Source organism: Pongo pygmaeus, chromosome X, assembly GCF_028885625.2.
Source record: "Pongo pygmaeus isolate AG05252 chromosome X, NHGRI_mPonPyg2-v2.0_pri, whole genome shotgun sequence".
In the NCBI taxonomy this organism is placed as follows: Eukaryota; Metazoa; Chordata; class Mammalia; order Primates; family Hominidae; genus Pongo; species Pongo pygmaeus.
In genome coordinates, this window is record NC_072396.2 from 69,509,707 (window position 1) to 69,529,598 (window position 19,892).

A 19,892-nucleotide genomic window follows, 5' to 3' on the forward strand; every position below is an offset into this window, starting at 1 on the left:
GCACTAAACAATAATCCTGCAAAATAGGTGAAACAAAATTGGTAGAATTGAAAGAAATACCAGGCAAATCCACCATTACAGTTGCAATCTTCAACACCTCTCTCTAGAACTAGACAGAAAATAAGTAATGATATAGAAGAGCTTGAGGACTCCATCAGCTAACAGGTTCTTAATAACATTTATAGAACACTTAACAACAGAAGAATACATATTCTTTTCATGCACCTAGAGAGCATGTACCAAGGTATATCACATTCTGGCCAGTAAAACAACCCTCAACAAATTAAAATAATTGGAATCATGCAGAGTGGGTTCTCTGGCCAAAATGAAATAATATTAGAATAATTGACAGACATATAACAGGGAAATAACAAACATTTGGGAACTAAAAATCACACCGCTAAATAACTGTATTAATCAGGGTTCTCCAGAGAGACAGAATAGGATGGATCTATATACAAAGGGGTGTTTATTAAGTATTAACTCACACAATCACAAGGTCCCACAATAAGCCATCTGCAAGCTGAGGAGAAAGGAAAGCCAGTCTGAGTCCCAAAACTGAAGAACTTGGGGTCCAATATTAGAGGGCAGGAAGCATGCAGCATGGGAGAAAGATGTAGGCTGGGAGGCTAGGCCAGTCTAATCTTTTCACATTTTTCTGTCTGCTTTATATTCTAGCCATGCTGGCACTGATTAGATGGTGTCCACCCAGATTAAGGATAGGTCTGCTTTTCCCAGGCAACTGACTCAAATGCTAATCTCCTTTGGCAACACCCTAACAGAAAAACCCAGGATCAATACTTTTCATCCTTCAATTCAATCAAGTGGACACTAGATATTAACCATCACAAGTCCACCCCTTGTCAACTTGGACCCATACATGTCTCCTGAGATCATACATAATCTTCAAATAAAGACAATAGTAAGGTCACAATTATGCCTAACATAATACAACTATCCTTCATACAATCAGAAAAGTACCAAACCTAAACCCATATACTATTACATAAAGTTAACAACACTTAAATGCTGATATGAAGTCAGTAAATCTTATGTCACATGACAAAGAAAAGAATGAAGATTTTTTTAGTACAAGTGTATAAATGCACAAACTTTTTTTTAATTATACTTTAAGTTCTAGGGTACATGTGCACAATGTGCAGGTTTGTTACATAGGTATACATGTGCCATGTTGGTGTGCTGCACCCATTAACTCATCATTTAACATTAGGTGTATCTCCTAATGCTATCCCTCCCCCCTCCCCTGACCCCACAACAGGCCCCGGTGTGTGATGTTCCCCTTCCTGTGTCCAAGTGTTCTCATCGTTCAATTCCACCTATGAGTGACAACATGCGGTGTTTGGTTTTTTGTCCTTGCAATAGTTTGCTGAGAATGTTGGTTTCCAGCTTCATCCATGTCCCTACAAAGGACATGAACTCATCATTTTTTATGGCTGCATAGTATTCCATGGTGTATATGTGCCATATTTTCTTAATCCAGTCTATCATTGATGGACATTTGGGTTGGTTCCAAGTCTTTGCTATTGTGAATAGTGCTGCAGTAAACATACGGGTGCATGTGTCTTTATAGCAGCATGATTTATAGTCCTTTGGGTATATACCCAGTAATGGGATGGCTGGGTCAAATGGTATTTCTAGTTCTAGATCCCTGAGGAATCACCACACCGACTTCCACAATGGTTGAACTAGTTTACAGTCCCACCAACAGTGTAAAAGTGTTCCTATTTCTCCACATCTTCTCCAGAATCTGTTGTTTCCTGACTTTTTAATGATCACCATTCTAACTGGTGTGAGATGGTATCTCATTGTGTTTTTGATTTGCATTCCTCTGATGGTCAGTGATGATGAGCATTTTTTCATGTGCTTTTTGGCTGCATAAATGTCTTCTTTTGAGAAGTGTCTGCTCATATCCTTTGCCCGCTTTTTGATGGGGTTGTTTTTTTCTTGTAAATTTGTTTGAGCTCTGTGTAGAATCTGGATATTAGCCCTTTGTCAGATGAGTAGATTACAAAAATTTTCTCCCATTCTGTAGGTTGCCTGTTCACTCTGATGGTAGTTTCTTTTGCTGATGCACAAACATGTTTTTAACAAAAGAAGGAGAAAATACTCTCGTGAAAATTGCACTCCTCATTTCTGCAGCTGGTCACGTGGTCGTAGCTGGTACTGATTACTACCTTCTTCTATTAGCCATTCTGTATTCCCATTGCCTTCAGCAAGCACCTCAGCAGGTCATTTTTTTTTTTTTTTTTCCTGATGGAGTGACCCAAGCCTTCATTCCTGATGGTTCTGGGCCATTTGAAGTCCTGCCTGGATTGAGCTGTTGTAGTTTCCCATTGACTTTAATCGCAGGGTATAGTAATACTAAGAGATGTCCTAACAGATCACCTTTATTCCATGTATACCCTTCCTTACTTCCGTTGTGGAGTAGTAGACTGATTTCTTCTTCACAGTCCAGGTCAATCACTGCAGCCAACACTGTAACTCCCTTCCTAGCCTGTTGGTTAAAGGTAGCAAGAGCCCAAAGTTTCCAGGTGGCAATCTTAACTTCTGGTTTAATGGAATTGTTGTGTCTCCTGGTGGCAGCATTCCTCCCTCTGGAACTAAGACCTCTAGGTGAGCAGAATGTAATGTCGAGGGAATAGAAAGCAAAAATTTTGCTAGTGGATCACTAGGGGTGATGGGGAGTGGTGCCACTTCTGCTTCAACACCTTGATTTCTGGACCTGTGAATCCTGGCTATGAGAGAAATAGTACCATATATTGGAAGCTGATTCAGAGCATACACGGCCTTTTGGAGAACTTTGCCTCAGCCCTGCAAAGTATTGTCACCTAGTTGGCATTGTAATTTTGATTTCAAAAGGCCATTCCACCATTCTATCCATCCAGATGCTTCAGGATGATGGGGAACATGGTAAGACCAGAGAATTCCATGAGCATGAGCCCACTGCAACACTTATTTAGCCGCAAAGTGAGTGCCTTGGTAAGAGGCAATGCTATGTGGAATGGACAAGGGATTCCATGAGTCCACAGATGGTAGTCTTGGCAAAAGCACTGCGTTCAGGATAGGAAAACCCATATACGGAGTAAGTGTTCCAGTGAGGACAAACCTCTACTCTTTCCATGATGGAAGAGGTCCAAAATAATCAACCTGCCACCAGATAGCTGGCTGATCACCCCTAGTAATTGTGCCATATTGAGGGCTCAGTGTTGGTCCTTGCTGCTTGCAAATCGGGCACTCAGCAGTGGTTGTAGCCAGGTCAGCCTTGGTGAGTGAAAGTCCATGTTGCTGAGCCCATGTGTAACCTCCATCCCTGCCACTGTGGCCACTTTGTTCATGGGCCCATTGGGTGATGACAGGGATGGCTGGGGAAAGAAGCTAAGTGGTGTCCACAGAATGAGTCATATTATCCACTTGATTACTAAACTCCTCCTTTGATGAGGTCACCCATTGGTGAGCACTTACATGGGATACAAATATCTTCACAGTTTTTAACCACTCAGAGAGGTCCATCCACATACCTCTTCCCCAAACTTCTGTCACCAATTTTTCAATCATGCTTCTTCCAAATCCCTGACCATCCAGCTAAACCATAGGCTACAACTCATTAATCAGTATATAATTGCACATTTGGACATTTCTCCTTTCATGCAAAGTGCACAGCCAGGTGCACTGCTTGAAGTTCTGCCCACTAGAAAGGTTTCCCTTCACCACTGTCCTTCAGGGATTTCCTAGAAATGGGCCGTAGTGCTGCAGCTGTCCACTTTCAGGTGTTGCCTGCACATTGTGCAGAACCATCTGTGAACCAGGCCCTAGTCTTCTCTTCCTCTGTTAAGTGGTCATAGGGAACTCCCCATAAGGCCATTGGTGTATTCTGGGCATTTGAGTCACTTCCACATGTAAATTTCTTTTGCCCTCAGGACCTGCTCAATCTTGATTATGCATATACCCCTTCCATTTGATGATGGAATGCTGCTGTTCATGACCCACTCTATGGCTATATGGGTCAAAAAGCACCCAGTTCATGATAGGCAGTTAAGATCACATGCTCTCTTGATGACCCATAGTCAAACATTCAGTTTCCACCAAAGCCCAGTAGCAGGCCAAGGACTGTCTCTCAAAAGGAAAGTAGTTATCTGCAGAAGATGACAGGACCTTGCTCAAAAATCCTAAAAGCCTCCACTGTGATTCACCTATGGGGGCCTGCAAAAGGCTCCAAACAGCATCCCTATCTGTCACTGACACCTCAAGCACCATTGGATCTGCTGAGTCATATGGTCCAAGTTGCAGAGAAGCTTGCACAGCAGCCTGTACCTGTTGCAGAGCCTTATCATATTATGGATCCCACTCAAAATTGGCAGCCTTTTGGGTCACTTGATAAATGGGTCAGAGTAACACATCCCAAAGAGGAATGTGTTGCCGCCAAAATCCAAATAGGTCCGCTAGACATTGTGCTTATTTCTTGGTTGCAGGAGGGGCCAAATGCAGCAACTTATCCTTCACCTTAGAAGGAATATCTACACATGCCCCACACCACTGGACCCCTAGAAATTTTACTGAAGTTGAAGTTCCTTGAATTTTAGTTAGATTTATTTCCCTTCCTCTGTCATGCAAGTGTCTCACCAATTAGTTTAGTGTGTTTGCTACTTCTTGCTCACTAGATCCAATCAGCTTAAGGTCATCAATGTAATGGTTCAGTGTGATATCTTGTGAAAGAAAAAGAAATCAAGGTCTCTCTGAATAAGATTATGATATAAAGCCATAGAGTTGAAATAACCCTGAGGTAGGACATTAAAGGTATATTGCTGGCCTTGTCAGCTGAAGGTAAATCACTTCTGGCACGCATTATAGATAGGAATGAAGTAAAAGGCTTTTGCCAAGTCATTGTCTTCCTACCAGGTACCAGATAATGTGTTAGTTTGCTCAAGTAATGAGACCACATCTGGTACAGCAGCTGCAACTGGAGTCACCACTTGGTTAAGCTTATGACAGTCCACTGTTTCCAAGACCCATCTGTCTTCTGCACAGGCCAAATGGGACAGCTGAACAAAGATGTGGTGGGAAACACCATCCTTGCATCTTTCCTTGATGGTTGCAGTAATCTCTTCAATCTCTCCTGGGATGCAATATTGTTCTTGATTTACTATTTTTCTAGGTAGAGGTATCTCTTATGGCTTCCATTCTGCCTTTCCCACCATAATAGCCCTCATCCTACCAGTCAGGGAGCCAATATGGGGGTTCTGCTAGCTGCTAAGTATGTCTATGCCAATTATGCATTTTGGCACTGGGAAAATGACCATAAGATGAGTCTGGGGACCCACTGGAGCCACTGTAAGTCAGACCTGAGCTAAAACTCCATTAATTCCCTGACCTCCATAAACCCCTGCTTTAACTGGATGACCACAATGATGTTTTGGGTCCCCTGGAATCAACGGCAGCTCAGAGCCAGTGTCCAGTAGTCCCCAAAATACCTGATCATTTTTCTTTCCAGAATGCACAGTTACTCCGGTAAAGGGCCTGAGGTCTCCTTGGGGAAGGATGAGAGAAATCTTAAAAGCATAAATTGTCATTAGTGTAGTGGGGTCCTTCCTCAAGGGTACTCGACCTTCCCTTCATTCAAGAGATTCTGGGACTGTAAACTGGGTCAAGTCTGGAAATTCACTGAGGGGCTGTGATTCTGTTTTTATAATTCAAATTAATCTTTTGTTCATTCAACCTAGAAATATTCTGCTTATGTAAATTAAGAAAGAATTCAGTAGGCTTCCTATCAATTTCACTTCTAGGAACACTGTAATTAATTAGCCAATGCCAGAGCTCTACACATGTCAGACTATTTTGATTGCCACTTTGCCTCTGCTGTCCATTACAGTAGCTGTGCTCACCCTTGCTTTGAAGGTTGAGTGCTGCCACTTGGCCCCTGGCACCATGGGAACCAATTATTTTTATTTTATGTACATTTTGTAGCTGAGTAACTGTGGTTCTCACTGTTGTATCTGACCTACAGAGAAGAGCAATTACAGGGCCCTTCAAAGATGCAGGTGATGCCCTGACAAATGTATTTCACAAGGCTTTGGTCAAGGGTATATCTTCTGGACCCTCCCAGCTGGGATGAGTAGGTGTAAAGTGACTATTCCACTCCAGCATCTCAGTCTCCCTAAGCCTTTAGATTGTTTCCTCTACTTTAAATCAAGGGAGATCAGGCATTTCCAGCTCAGTCACAGTGGCCCATCTCTTAATCCATATTTTAGCTAGCCAAGCACATAAAGTTTTAGAACATTTTTTAACTTCTAGAGCTGCAATATTAAATGCAGAGTGCTTACTTAGTGGGCCCAAATCAATAAATTCAGCCTGATCCAACTCTATGTTCCTTCCGCCCTTATCCCAAACCCTTAATATCTTTTCCCATGCCTGTTCTCCAGATTTCTGCTTATATAAATTAGAAAATTCAAGCAGTTTTTTTTGAGTGTCGCACACATCCTTGTGAATTACATTCTGAACCTCTCCTCTAGGGGCCAGCCAGAACTTTAATCTAGTTATAGGTCTAGAAGCAAACAGTGATGTTATAGGTGGCTCCTGAGGAGAATCAACATTATCTTGCCTCTCAACTGCCTCAGAGGAGACCATCACTGTTGCCTCAGGCAGCACCAGGTTTATCTTCTCAGACAAAAGTAGAAAGGCTGATGACAGCATGTATTGGGGAGGGAATGTTGGCACTACTGGGTATGGGGAAGCTGTTTCTTTTGAAAAAAAGGTTCATCAGTGTTTACAACCTCAGTTTCCCCAGCTTCATCAGGGTCCTCCCACATGTCCCCATTTCAAATTGCAGAATCCCATTCTTTTCCAGTCAGTGCCCGCACTTTAAAAGTAGACATCTGGTGAGGTTGTACATACACCTTTTGTTGCAGGTCAGTCACTTGCATAATAAGAGGTTGTGTCTGTTTTTCCACAATTTCAGCTCTTTCTCTACAGGAATAAGACTCTTATTCAGAGCAATCTTAGCAGATTTGAGGCTCAGTATCTTCTCAAGCTGGGAGTTAGAATTCCTGAATTCACCATTTTCTTTCATCGCTTTGTCCACTGAACTTAGGAGCAACAAACCAGCTTCATTATGTTCTTTGGTTCTCCACATATGGTCAAAGGTAATATGTAAAAAGTCACTAAACTCCTTGCCTCTCATAAGGGGTGAATTGGAAGTGTTAAATATATTTATTTTGCAAAACTCTAAACAGTTCATGCCAAGGACTATCAGTGTTCTCCATACTATTAGAAGTAGAGTCCTTAGCATTTTGGATGTAATTATATTAAGCAACCAACTCTATACACACACACATATAGCAATATATATATATACAACTATATCTATATATCTATATCTATATATGTATACACACATATATTAATATATATACGACTATATCTATATATGTATATCTATGTATACATACATATATAAAGGGAAGTTTAGTAAGTATTAACTCACACAATCTCAAGATCCCACAATAGGCTGTCTGCAAGCTGAGGAGCAAGGAAAGACAGTCCAAGTTCCAAAACTGAAGAACTTGGAGTTCGATGTTTGAGGGCAGGAAGGGTCCAGCACGAGAGAAAGATGTCAGCTGGGAGGCTAGCCCAGTCTACTCTTTTCACGTTTTTCTGCCTACTTTATATTCTAGCCATGCTGGCAGTTGATTAGATGGTGACCACCCAGATTAAGGGTGGGTTTGCATTTTCCAGCCCACTTACTCAAATGTTAATCTACTTTGGCATCACCCTCACAGACACTCCCAGGATTAATACTTTGCATCCTTCAATACAATCAAGTTGACACTCCATATTAGCCATCCCAATATCCCATGGATTAAAGAAGAAAGCTTTAGTGAATTTACAAAACACATTTAACTAAGTGAAATCGAAAATACAATATGTAAAATTTGTTGAACACAGCTAAAGCAATGCTGAAAGAAAAATGCATAGCAATAAATGTTAGCAGTAGGTAAAAGAGAAGTCTCAAATTAATAATGGAGGCTTTCATCTAAAGAGACTACAAAGAGAACAACAATATAAACCCAAAGCAAGCAAAGAAATATTAATACATAATGGCATAAATCAATAAAATTAAAAAAGAAATACAATGGAGAAAATTCATAAAAGAAAGAAAACTAGTTCTTTAAAAATATTAATAAAATTGTCAAGACTCTTTGAAGAATTACAAATAAAAATAGAGAAAAAAATGCAAACTGCCAATATCAGGAATAATACCAATTTCAGAGACTATCCCTACAGTCTCTGCAACCATCAAAAGGGTAATTAAGAAATACTAAAAAGAACTCTAAACATATATTTAACAACTTAGATGAAATGGACAAACTACAACAGCCCAAGTAGTATGAAATAGATAATTTGAATTTTCATGTAACTTTTAAAGAAATTGAGGTTGTAAGTTAAATGCAATCTACAGGCCCAGATGACTTTACTGGAGATTTCTACTAAAGTTTAAGTAAGAATTAACATCAATTCTCCACAAATTTCCAGAATATAGAAGGGAAAGAAACACTTTCCAAAAAGTATCATTTTATGAGGCCAATATAACCTAGCTCCCAAAACTGGATATATGGTACAAATATCAGAGCAAACAGTTTTTTAATTCTTATGAATATGTTTGCAAAATTACTAAAAAAAATAGCAAATAGAATTCATAAGTGTATAAAAATAATTACACACTGTGACTAAATGAGCATTATTCCAGGTATGCCAGGCTGATTCAATATTGTGAAATCAATGAATACAATCCACCATATTAACAGGTTTAAAAAAACATTATATCAACTTACACAGAAAGAAATTTGAAAAAAAACCACTTATTTATAACAAAAATTCTGGAAAAGTAGTAGAGGGGAATTTTGTGAACTTCATAAAGAACATCTTAAAACCAGAAACAAAAACTGTAGTTAACATTATACCTAATCATGAAAGACTGAACATTTTCCACCCAAGATCAGAAATACAGCAAGAAATCTCTGTTCTCACTACTCCTATTCAACATAGTAATGGAAGTTCTAGCCTCTGCAATAAGTGACGTACAAGAAATTAAGAGTGTAAAGATTAGAAAGGAAAAAATAAAAACCTCCCTTTATGCAGATGATATGGTCATTTGTGTAGAAAATCCCAAGAAGAATTAAAAAAAGAGGATCCTGATACAGATGGCTGATTAGGACCAGTTCCTGTCTGTAGCTCCCAGTGAGATAGACGCAGAAGGTGGGTGATTTCTGCATTTTCAACTGAAGTGCCCAGTTCATCTCATTGGGATTGGTTGGACAGTGGATGCAGCCCATGGAGGGTGAGCTGAAGCAGGGAGGGATGTTGCCTCACCTGGGAAGTGCAAGGGGTTCAGGAATATTCTTCCCTACCAAAGGGAAGACGTGAGGGACTGAGCCTGAGTAACCAGGGACTCTGGCCCAGATACTGCACTTGTCCCACAGTCTTTCTAACCCACAGACCAGGAGATTCCCTCCGGTGCCTACCCTACCAGGGCCTTGGGTTTCAAGCACAAAACTGGGCGACCATTTGGGCAGACACTGAACTAGCTGCAGGAGTTTTTTTGTTTTTTTTGTTTTTTGCTTTTTTTCCTTACCCCAGTGGTGCCTGGAATGCCAGTGAGACAGAACTGTTCACTCCCCTGGAAAGGGGTGCTGAAGCCAGGGAGCCAAGTTGTCTGGCTTGGCTGGTCCCACACCCACGGAGCCAAGGAAACTATGATCTTGAAATTTGCTGCCAGCACAGCAGCAGTCTGAGGTCAACCTGGGAGACTCAAGCTTGGTGGGGAGAAGGGCGTCCACCATTGCTGAGGCTTGAGTAAGCAGTTTTATGCTCACAGTGTAAACAAGCCCACCAGTAAGCCTGAACTGGGTGGAGCCCACTGCAGTTCAGCAAGGCTGCTGTGGCTGGACAGCCAGATTACTCCTCTCTGGCAGGGCATCTCTGAAAAAAAGACAGCAGTCCCACTTAGGGACCTATAGATAAGACTCCCATCTACCTGGGACAGAGAACCTGGGGGAAGGGCCAGCTGTGGGAGCAGTTTCAGCAGATGTAAATGTCTCTGCCTGATGGCACTGAAGAGAGCAGCTGACCTCCCAGCACAGCGTTTGAGCTCTTTTATGGGTCAGATTGCCTACTCAAGTGGGTCCTTGACCTCCGTGTATCCTGATTGGGCAACTCCTTCCAGTAGGGGTCGATAGACATTTCCTACAGGAGAGCTCTTGCTTACATCTGGCAGGTGCCCCTCAGAGATGAATCTTCTAGAGGAAAGAGCAGGCAGTAGTCTTTGCTGTTCTGTAGCCTCAGCTGGTGATACCCAGGCAAACAGGGTCAGGAGTGGACCTCCAGTAAACTCCAGCAGACTTGCAGCACAAGGGGCCTGACTGTTAGAAGAAAAACTAACAAACAGAAAGAAATATCACATCCGCTCAAATACCCCACTTGAAGGTCACCAACATCAAAGACCAAAGGTAGATAAATTCACAAAGATGGGGAGAAACCAGCACAAACAGGCTGAAAATGGCAAAAACCAGAACGCCTCTTCTCCAAAGGATCACAAATCCTCACCAGCAAGGGAACAAAACTGGATGGACAATGAGTTTAACTAATTGACAGAAGTAGGCTTCAGAAGGTGGGTAATAACAAAATCCTTTGAGCTAAAGGAGCATGTTCTAACACAATGTAAGGAAGTTAAGGACCTTGATAAAATGTTGACGAATTGCTAACTGAAATAACCAGTTTAGAGAAGAACATAAATGACCTAATGGGGAGCTGAAAAACACAGAATGAGAACTTCATGAAGCATCCACAAGTATCAGTAACTGAATAGATTAAGCGGAAGAAAAGATATCAGTGATTGAATATCAACTTAATGAAACAAAGTGAGAAGACAAGATTAGAGAAAAAAGAATAAAAAGAAATGAACAAAGCCTCCAAGAAATATGGGAGTATGTGGCCGGACATGGTGACTCATGCCTGTAATCCCAGCACTTTGGGATGCTGAGGTGGGAGGAACACAAGGACAAGAGATCGAGACCATCCTGGCCAACATGGTGAAACCCTGTCTCTACTAAGAATACAAAAATTAGCTGGCCATGGTGGCACACGCCTGTAGTCCCAGCTACTTGGGAGGTTGAGGCAGGAGAATTGCTTGAACCTGGGAGGTGGAGGCTGCAGTCAGGTGAGATAGCACCACTGCACATCAGCCTGATGACAGAGTGAGACTCCATCTCAAAAAAGAAAAAAAAAAAAAAAGAAACATGGTAGTATGTGAAAAGACCAAATCTACATTTAATTGGTTTACCTGAAAGTGTTGGGGAGAATGCAACCAAGTTGGAAAACACTCTGCAAGATATTATCCAGGGGAACTTCCCCAACCTAGCAAGACAGGCCAACATTCAAGTTCAAGAAATACGGAGAACACCACAAAGATATTCCTTGAGAAGAGCAACCCCAAGACACATAATTGTCATATTCACCAAGGTTGAAATGAAGGAAAAATTGTTAAGGGCAGCCAGAGAGAAAGGTCGGGTTACCCACAAAAGGAAGCACATCAGACTATCAGCGGATCTCTCTGCAGAAACCCTACAGGCCAGAAGAGAGTGGGGGCCAATGTTCAACATTCTTAAAGGAAAGGATTTTCAACCCAGAATTTCATATCCAGCCAAACTAAGCTTCATGAGTGAAGGAGAAAGAAAATCTTTAACAGACAAGCAAATGCTGAGATATTTTGTCACCACCAGGCCTGCCTTACAAGAGCTCCAGAAGGAAGCACTAAACATGGAAAGAAACAACCAGTACCAGGCACTGCAAAAAACATACCAAATTGTAAAGAATATCGACAATATGAAGAAACTGCATCAACTAACAGGCAAAACAACCAGCTAGCATCATAATGACAGGATCAAATTCACACATAAAAATGTTAACCTTAAATGTACACAAATTAAATGCCCCAATTAAAAGACACAGACTGGCAAATTGGATAAAGAGTCAAGACCCATCAGTGTGCTATATTCAGGAGACTCATCTCACATGCAAAGACACACACAGGCTCAAAATAAAGGGATGGAAGAATATTTATGAAGAAAATCAAAAGCAAAAAAAAAAAAGGAGTTGCAATCCTAATATCTGATAAAACAGACCTTAAGTCAACAAAGATCAAAAGAGACAAAGAAGGGCATTACATAATGGGAAAGGTACTAATGAAGAGTGATCTCTCCTAAATATATATGCACCCAATACAGGAGCAACCAGATTCATAAAGCAAGTTCTTAGAGACCTACAAGGAGACTTAGACCCCTACAAAATAATAGTGGGAGAATTTAACAACCCACTGTCATTATGAGGCAGATCAATGAGACAGAAAATTAACAAGGATATTGAGGACTTGAACTCAGCTCCGAACCAAGCAGACCTAATACACACCTACAGAATGCTCCATGCCAAATCAACAGAATATACATTCTTCTCAGCACCTCATTGCACTTTTTTCTAAAATTGATCACATAATTGGAAGTAAAACACTTCTAAGCAAATGCAAAATAACAGAAATCATAACAAGCTGTCTCTCAGATCACAGTGCAATCAAATTAGAACTCAAAATTAAGAACCTCACTCAAAACCGCACAATTACATGAAAAGTGAACAACCTACTCCTGAATGACTACTAGGCAAATAATGAAAAGAAGACAGAAATAAAGATATTCTTTGAAACCAATGAGAACGAAGACACAATGTACAAGAATCTCTGGGACACATTTAAAGCAGTGTCTAGAGGGAAATTTATAGCACTAAACGCCTATGAGAGAAAGCAGGAAAGATTTAAAATTGACACCTTTACATCAAAATTAAAAGAACTAGAGAAGCAACAGCAAACAATTTCAAAAGCTAGCAGAAGACATGAAATAACTTAGATCAGAGCAGAACTGAAGGAGATAGACACATGAAAAACCCTTCAAAGAAATCAATGAATACAGGGGTTGGTGTTTTGAAAAGATTAACAAAATAGATTGACCGCTAACCAGACTAATAAAGAAGAAAAGAGAGAAGAATCAAATAGATGCAATAAAAAATGATATAGGGGATATCACCACCAATCCCACAGAAATAAAAACTACCATCAGAGAATACTATAAACACTTCTATGCAAATAAATTATAAAATCTAGAAGAAATGGATAAATTCCTGGACACATACACCCTCTCAAGTCTAAACCAGGAAGAAGTCGAATCCCTGAATAGACCAAAAACAAGTTCCGAAATTGAGACAGTAATTAATAGCCTACCAACCAAAAAAAGTCCAGGACAAGACAGTTTCATAGCCGATTTCTACCAGTGGTACAAAGAGGAGCTGGTACCAATCCTTCCAGAACTAATTCAAACAATAGAAAAGAGGGAATACTCCCTAACTCATTTTATGAGGCCAGCATCATCCTGATACCAAAATCTGGCAAAGACACACACAAAAAAAGAAAATTTCAGGCCAATATCCCTGATGAACATCGATGTGAAAATTCTCAATAAACGACTGGCGAACTGAATTCAGCAGCACATCAAAAAGCTTATCCACCACGATCAAGTCGGCTTCATACCTGGGTTGCAAGGCTGGTTCAACATACACAAATCAATAAATGTAATCCATCACATAAACAGAACCAATGACAAAAACCACATGATTATCTCAATAGATTCAGAAAAGGCCTCTGACAAAATTCAACTCCCCTTCGTGCTAAAAACTCTTGATAAACTAGGTATCGTTGGAATGTATCTCAAAATAATAAGAGCTATTTATGACAAACCCACAGCCAATCTCATACTGAATGGGCAAAAACTGGTAGCATTCACTTTGAAAACCAGCACAAGACAAGAATGCCCTCTCTCTCCATTCCAATTAAACATAGTATTGGGAGTTCTGGGCAGGGTAATCAGGCAAGAGAAAGAAATAAAGTGTATTCAAATAGGAAGAGAGGAAGTCAAACTGTCTCTGTTTGCAGAAGACATGATTGTATATTTAGAAAACCCCATTGTCTCAGCCCAAAATCTCTTTAAGCTGATAAGCAACTTCAGCAAAGTCTCAGGATACAAAATCAATGTGCAAAAATCACAAGCATTCCTATATACAAATAACAGACAAACAGAGAGCCAAATCATGAACGAACTCTCATTCACAATTGCTACAAAGAGAATAAAATACCTAGGAATCCAACTTACAAGGGATGTGAAAGACCTCTTCAAGGAGAACTGCAAACCACTGTTCAAGGAAATAAGAGAGGACAGAAACAAACGGAAAAACATTCCATGCCCTTGGATAGGAAGAATCAATATCGTGAAAATGGCCATACTGCCCAAAGTAATTTATAGATTCAACGTTATCCCCATCAAGCTACCACTGACTTTCCTAACAAAATTGGAAAAAACTACTTTAGAGTTCATATGGAATGAAAAAAGACCCTGCATAGCCAAGACATTCCTAAGCAAAAAGAACGAAGCTGGAGGCATCACACTACCTGTGTGAATATACTTCAAACTATACTACAGGGCTACTGCAACCAAAACAGCATGGTACTGGTACCAAAACAAATATATAGACAAATGGAACAGTACAGAGCCCTCAGAAATAACACCACACATCTACAACCATCTGATCTTTGACAAACCTGACACAAATAAGCAATGGGGAAAAGATTCCCTGTTTAATAAATGGTGTTGGGAAAACTGGCTAGCCATATGCAGAAAACTGAAACTGGACATCTTCCTTACACCTTATACAAAAATCAACTCAAGATTGATTAAAGAATTAAATGTAAGACCTAAAACCATAAAAATCTTAGAAGAAAACCTGGGCAATAACAAAAGCCAGAATTGACAAATTAGACCTAATTAAACTAAAGAGCTTCTGCACAGCAAAGGAAACTATTACCAGAGTTAACAGACAACCTACAGAATAGTAGAAAATTTTTGCAATCTATCCAACTGACAAAAGGCTAATATCCAGAATCTGCAAAGACCATAAACACATTTACAAGAAAGAAAAACCATCAAAAAGCAGGCAAAGGATATGAACAGACACTTCTCAAAAGAAGACGTTAATGCAGCCATCAAACATGAAAAAAATGCTCATCATCACTGGTCATTAGAGAAATGCAAATCAAAACCACAATGAGATACCATCTCACCAGCTAGAATGGCGATCATCAAAAAGACAGGAAACAACAGATGCTGGGGAGGATGTGGAGAAACAGGAATGCTTTTCCACTGCTGGTGGGAGTGTAAATTAGTTCAACCATTGTGGAAGACAATGTGGCGATTCCTCAAGCATCTAGAACTAGAAATACCATTTGACCCAGCAATCCCATTACTGGGTATATACCCAAAGGATTATAAATCATTCTACTATAAAGACACATGCACCCGTATGTTTATTGCAGCACTATTCACAATAGCAAAGACTTGGAACCAACCCAAATGTCCATCAATGATAGACTGGATAAAGAAAATGTGGCACATACACACCATGGAATACTATGCAGCCATAAAAAAGAATGAGTTCCCGTCCTTTGCAGGGACATGGATGAAGCTGGAAACCATCGTTCTCAGCAAACTATCACAAGAACATAAAACCAGACACTACATGTTCTCACTCATAAGTGCAAGATGAGCAATGAAAGCACATGGACACAGGGAGGGGAACATCACAGACCGGCACCTGTTGGGGGTGATGGGCTAGGGGAGGGATAGAATTAGGAAAAATACCTAATACAGGTGAAAGGATGATGGGTGCAGCAAACCACCATGTCACATGTATGCCTATGTAATGTAACTGCACGTTGTGCACATGTACCCTAGAACTTAAAGTAAAATTTAAAAAATAAAATTATAAAAATAGAAAAATAACCTAAAACTTTCAAATGAATTCCACAAGGTCACAGTATTCAAAATTAACATAAAATCATTTACATTTCTATATATTAGCAATGAACACATGAAAACTGAAATTAAAAACACCATACAACTTATGGACTCTCAAAGAAAGTAAATTACTTAGAATCAAGACTTGTTTGCTGAAAACTCCAAAATGTTGATTAAATTGAAGACGATTTATACAACTGAAGAGACATCTGTTTTCATGGATCAGGAACCTCAAATATTACAAATTCATACATAGTTTTAACTTAAGTCATTAAAATCCCAGAAAGATTATTTTAATTTTAATTTGTTTAAAATTTTTGTGTGTACATAGTAGGTATGTATATATTTATGTGGTATATGAGATATTTTTGATACAAGCATACAATGCATAATAATCACATAATGGAAAATGGGGTATCTATCCCTTCGAGCAGTTACTGTATGTGTTACAAAAAATCCAATTATACACTTTTAGTTACAGTAAATTATTTTGACTATAGCTACCTTTTTATACTATCAAACACTAGATATTATCCATTCTTTTTTTTTGTACTCATTAACCATCCCCAGCTCCCACACAGTTCCCTTAGTACCCTTGCAAGCCACTTGTAACCATCCTTCTACTCTCTATATCCATGTGTTCAATTGTTTTGATTTTTAAATTCCACCAATAAATGATGACAAGTGAGGTTTGTCTTTACATGACTGGCTTATTTCACTTAAAATAATGACATCCAGTTCCATTCATGTTGCATCCTGCTAGGATGGGCATTTCTTCTCTGGCTGGGTCTGGTCCAAATTCATCCTCCAATGTGCTGACTCTAACTAAGGCCAGCAGAGCTTCGCTCTCCGCTATGACAGGGACCAATCCATTAAAAAGTGAGCAAAGGCCATAAAGAAACACTTCTCAAAAAAAGACATACGTGCGGCTAACAAACAATTTCAACACCACTGATCATTAGGGAAATGCAAATCAAAACCACAGTGAGATACCATCTCCCACCAGTCAGAATGGCTATTATTAAAAAGTAAAAAAGCAACACATACCGGTGAAGTTGTGGAGAAAAAGGAACGTTTTTACACGGTTGGTGGGACTGTAAATTAGTTCAACCATTGTGGAAGACAGTGTGGCAAATTTGAAGACCTAGAGAAAGAAATGCCATTGGACTCAGCAATCCCATTACTGGGTATATACACAAAGGAATATAAGTATTTTTATTGTAAAGATGCATGCACGTGTTTGTTCCCTGCAACACTATTCACAATAGCAAAGACATTGAATCAACCTAAAAGCCCATCAATGATAGGCTAGATAAAGAAAATGTGGTACATATACACCATAAAATACTATGCAGCCATCAAAAGGAAGAAGATCATGTCCTTTGCAGTGACATGGATGGAGCTGGAGGCCATTATCCTTAGCAAACTAATGCAGGAACAGAAAACCAAATACCATGTGTTCTCACTGTAAGTGGGAGCTGAATGATGTGAAGGCATGGACACATGGGGAGGAAAAACACACACTGGTTGGAAGGTGAGGAGGGTGGTAGTAGGGAGAGCATCTGGAAGAAGAGTTAAAGGAAGCTGGGCTTAATACATGGGTGATGGGATGATCTGTGCAGCAAACTACATTGGCACATGTTTACCTATATAACAAACCTGCACATCATTTTAAAGTAAAAGATGAAAATTAAAAAAGAAATAAGGTGAACAAAGAAAACAAATTAAGAAGAAAAAGAAAAGGAGAGTCATGGGACTTGTCCCGGCCAGGTGAAAATCTTCAGATGGTTAAGAAGCAGAATAAAGAAAATTAAAATTGATGGGGTTAAAACGAAGGTCTTAATGCAACACTATCAAAGATTGGATGGACAAAAGGGAGCCACTTCTCGTCACCCAATATTAAAAGGTCCCTAACCAGTTCTCTGTATTTCTCCCAGTTTACAGAAATTTTAAAAAGCTGGAAGGGGCGCAGCAGCTGTGCGTCCCGGGGCTCTTGACCTCTCCGCGTTTGCAGCCTAGCCCCAGTCAGTCAGTGCCGGAGGACCTCAGCGGCCATGTCAAAGCCCCGTAGTGAAGCCAGGACTGCTTTCATTCAGACCTAGAAGCTGCATGCAGCCATGGCTGACACATTCCTGGAACACACGTGCCACCTGGACATTGACTCGCCATCCATGGCAGCCAGGAACACTGGAATCATCTGTACCATCGGCCCAGCTCCCTGATCGGTGGAGATGCTGAAGGAGATGATTAAGTCTGGTATGAATGTGGCTGGTCTGAACTTCTCTCATGGAGAGAACGTGTGCACAGCCACAAAGTTTTGCTTCTGACCCCCATCCTCTATGAGCCCGTTGCCGAGGTTCTGGACACTAAAGGACCTGAGATTCGAACTGGGCTCTTCTGTGGAGTAACTGGTAATGGGCGCCGGGAGGCGGGGCTCCTCAGGTAACTGCAGCGCTGCTGCACTGCAGACGTGAATCTGAAGAAGAGAGCCACTCTCGAAATCATGCTGGATAATGCCTACATGGAAAAGCGTGATGAGTACATCATGTGGCTGGACTACAAGAACATCTGCAAGGTGGTAGAAATTGGCAGCAAGATCTACTTGGATGATGGGCTTCCTTCTCGCCAGGTGAAGCAGAAAGGTGCAGACTTCCTCGTGATGGAGGTAGAAAATGGTGGCTCCTCGGGCAGCAAGAAGGGTGTGAACCTTCCCGGGACTGCTGTGGACCTGCTTGCCATGCCAGAGAAGGACATCCGGGACCTGAAGTTTGGGGTTGAGCAGTATGTTGACATGGTGTTTGCCTCCTTCATCCGCAAGGCATCTGATGCCCATGAAATTAGGAAGGTCCTCAGAGAGAAGGGAAAGAACATCAAAGTAATCAGCAAAAATGAGAATCATGAGGGGGATTGGAGGTTTGATGAAATCCTGAAGACCAGTGATGGGATCATGGTGGCTCATGATGATATAGGCATTGAGATTCCTGCAGAGAAGGTCTTCCTTGCTCAGAAGATGATGATTGGGTGCTGCAACCGAGCTGGGAGGCCTGTCATCTGTGCCACTCTGATGATGGAGAGCATAATCATGAAGCTCCACCCCACTCAGGGTGAGGACAGTGATGTGGCCAATGCAGTCCTGGACAGAGTGGACTGCATCATGCTGTCTGGAGAAACAGTCAAAGGGGATTATCCTCTGGAGGCAGTTCGGATGCAGCACCTGGTTGTCGGTGAAGCAGAGGCCACCTTCTAATACTTGCAGTTATTTGAGGAGCCCCGCCTCCTGGCACACATTACCAGTTACCCCACAGAAGCCACCGATGTGGGCACCATGGAGGCCTTCCAGTGCTGCAGTGGGGCCATAATCGTCCTCACCAAGTCTGGCAGTTCTGGTGACCAGATACCGCCCACGTACACCCATCGTTGCTGTGACATGGAATCCCCAGATAGTTCGTCAGGCCCACCTGTACCGTAGCATCTTTCCTGTGCTGTGCAAGGACGCAGTCCAGTAGGCCTGGGCTGAGAATGTGGACCACCGGGTGAACTTGGCCATGAATGTTGGCAAGGCCGGAGGCTTCTTCAAGAAGGGAGATCTGGTTATTGTACTGACCAGGTGGTGCCCTGGCTGCAGCTTCCCCAACACCATGCGTGTTGTTTCCATGCCATGATGGACCCAGAGCCCCTCCTCCAGCCCCTGTCCCTCCCGGCTCCCTCAACCCATCCATTAGGCCAGCAACACTTTTAGAGCTCACTGTGGGCTGTAATGTGGCACTGCTGGGCTGGGTCACCAGGGAAGAAGATTAATGCCTTGCTGAAACATGGCTGGTTTTAGAACCTGCTCTTGGGTGGGACAGTCCAGAGCCTGGCTGCCCAGCATGTGGCCTTACCCAAGCACGGGAAGAAGGAGGAATGCAGGACTGGAGGACCCTGGAGTCTATG

At 41.2% G+C, this 19,892-nt stretch overlaps 1 pseudogene; it reads left to right on the plus strand.

Moving 5' to 3' along the window:
* Positions 1–18,001: 18,001 nt before the first annotated feature.
* On the plus strand, positions 18,002–19,621 carry LOC129024831 (pyruvate kinase PKM-like; annotated as a pseudogene).
* Positions 19,622–19,892: the final 271 nt, after the last annotated feature.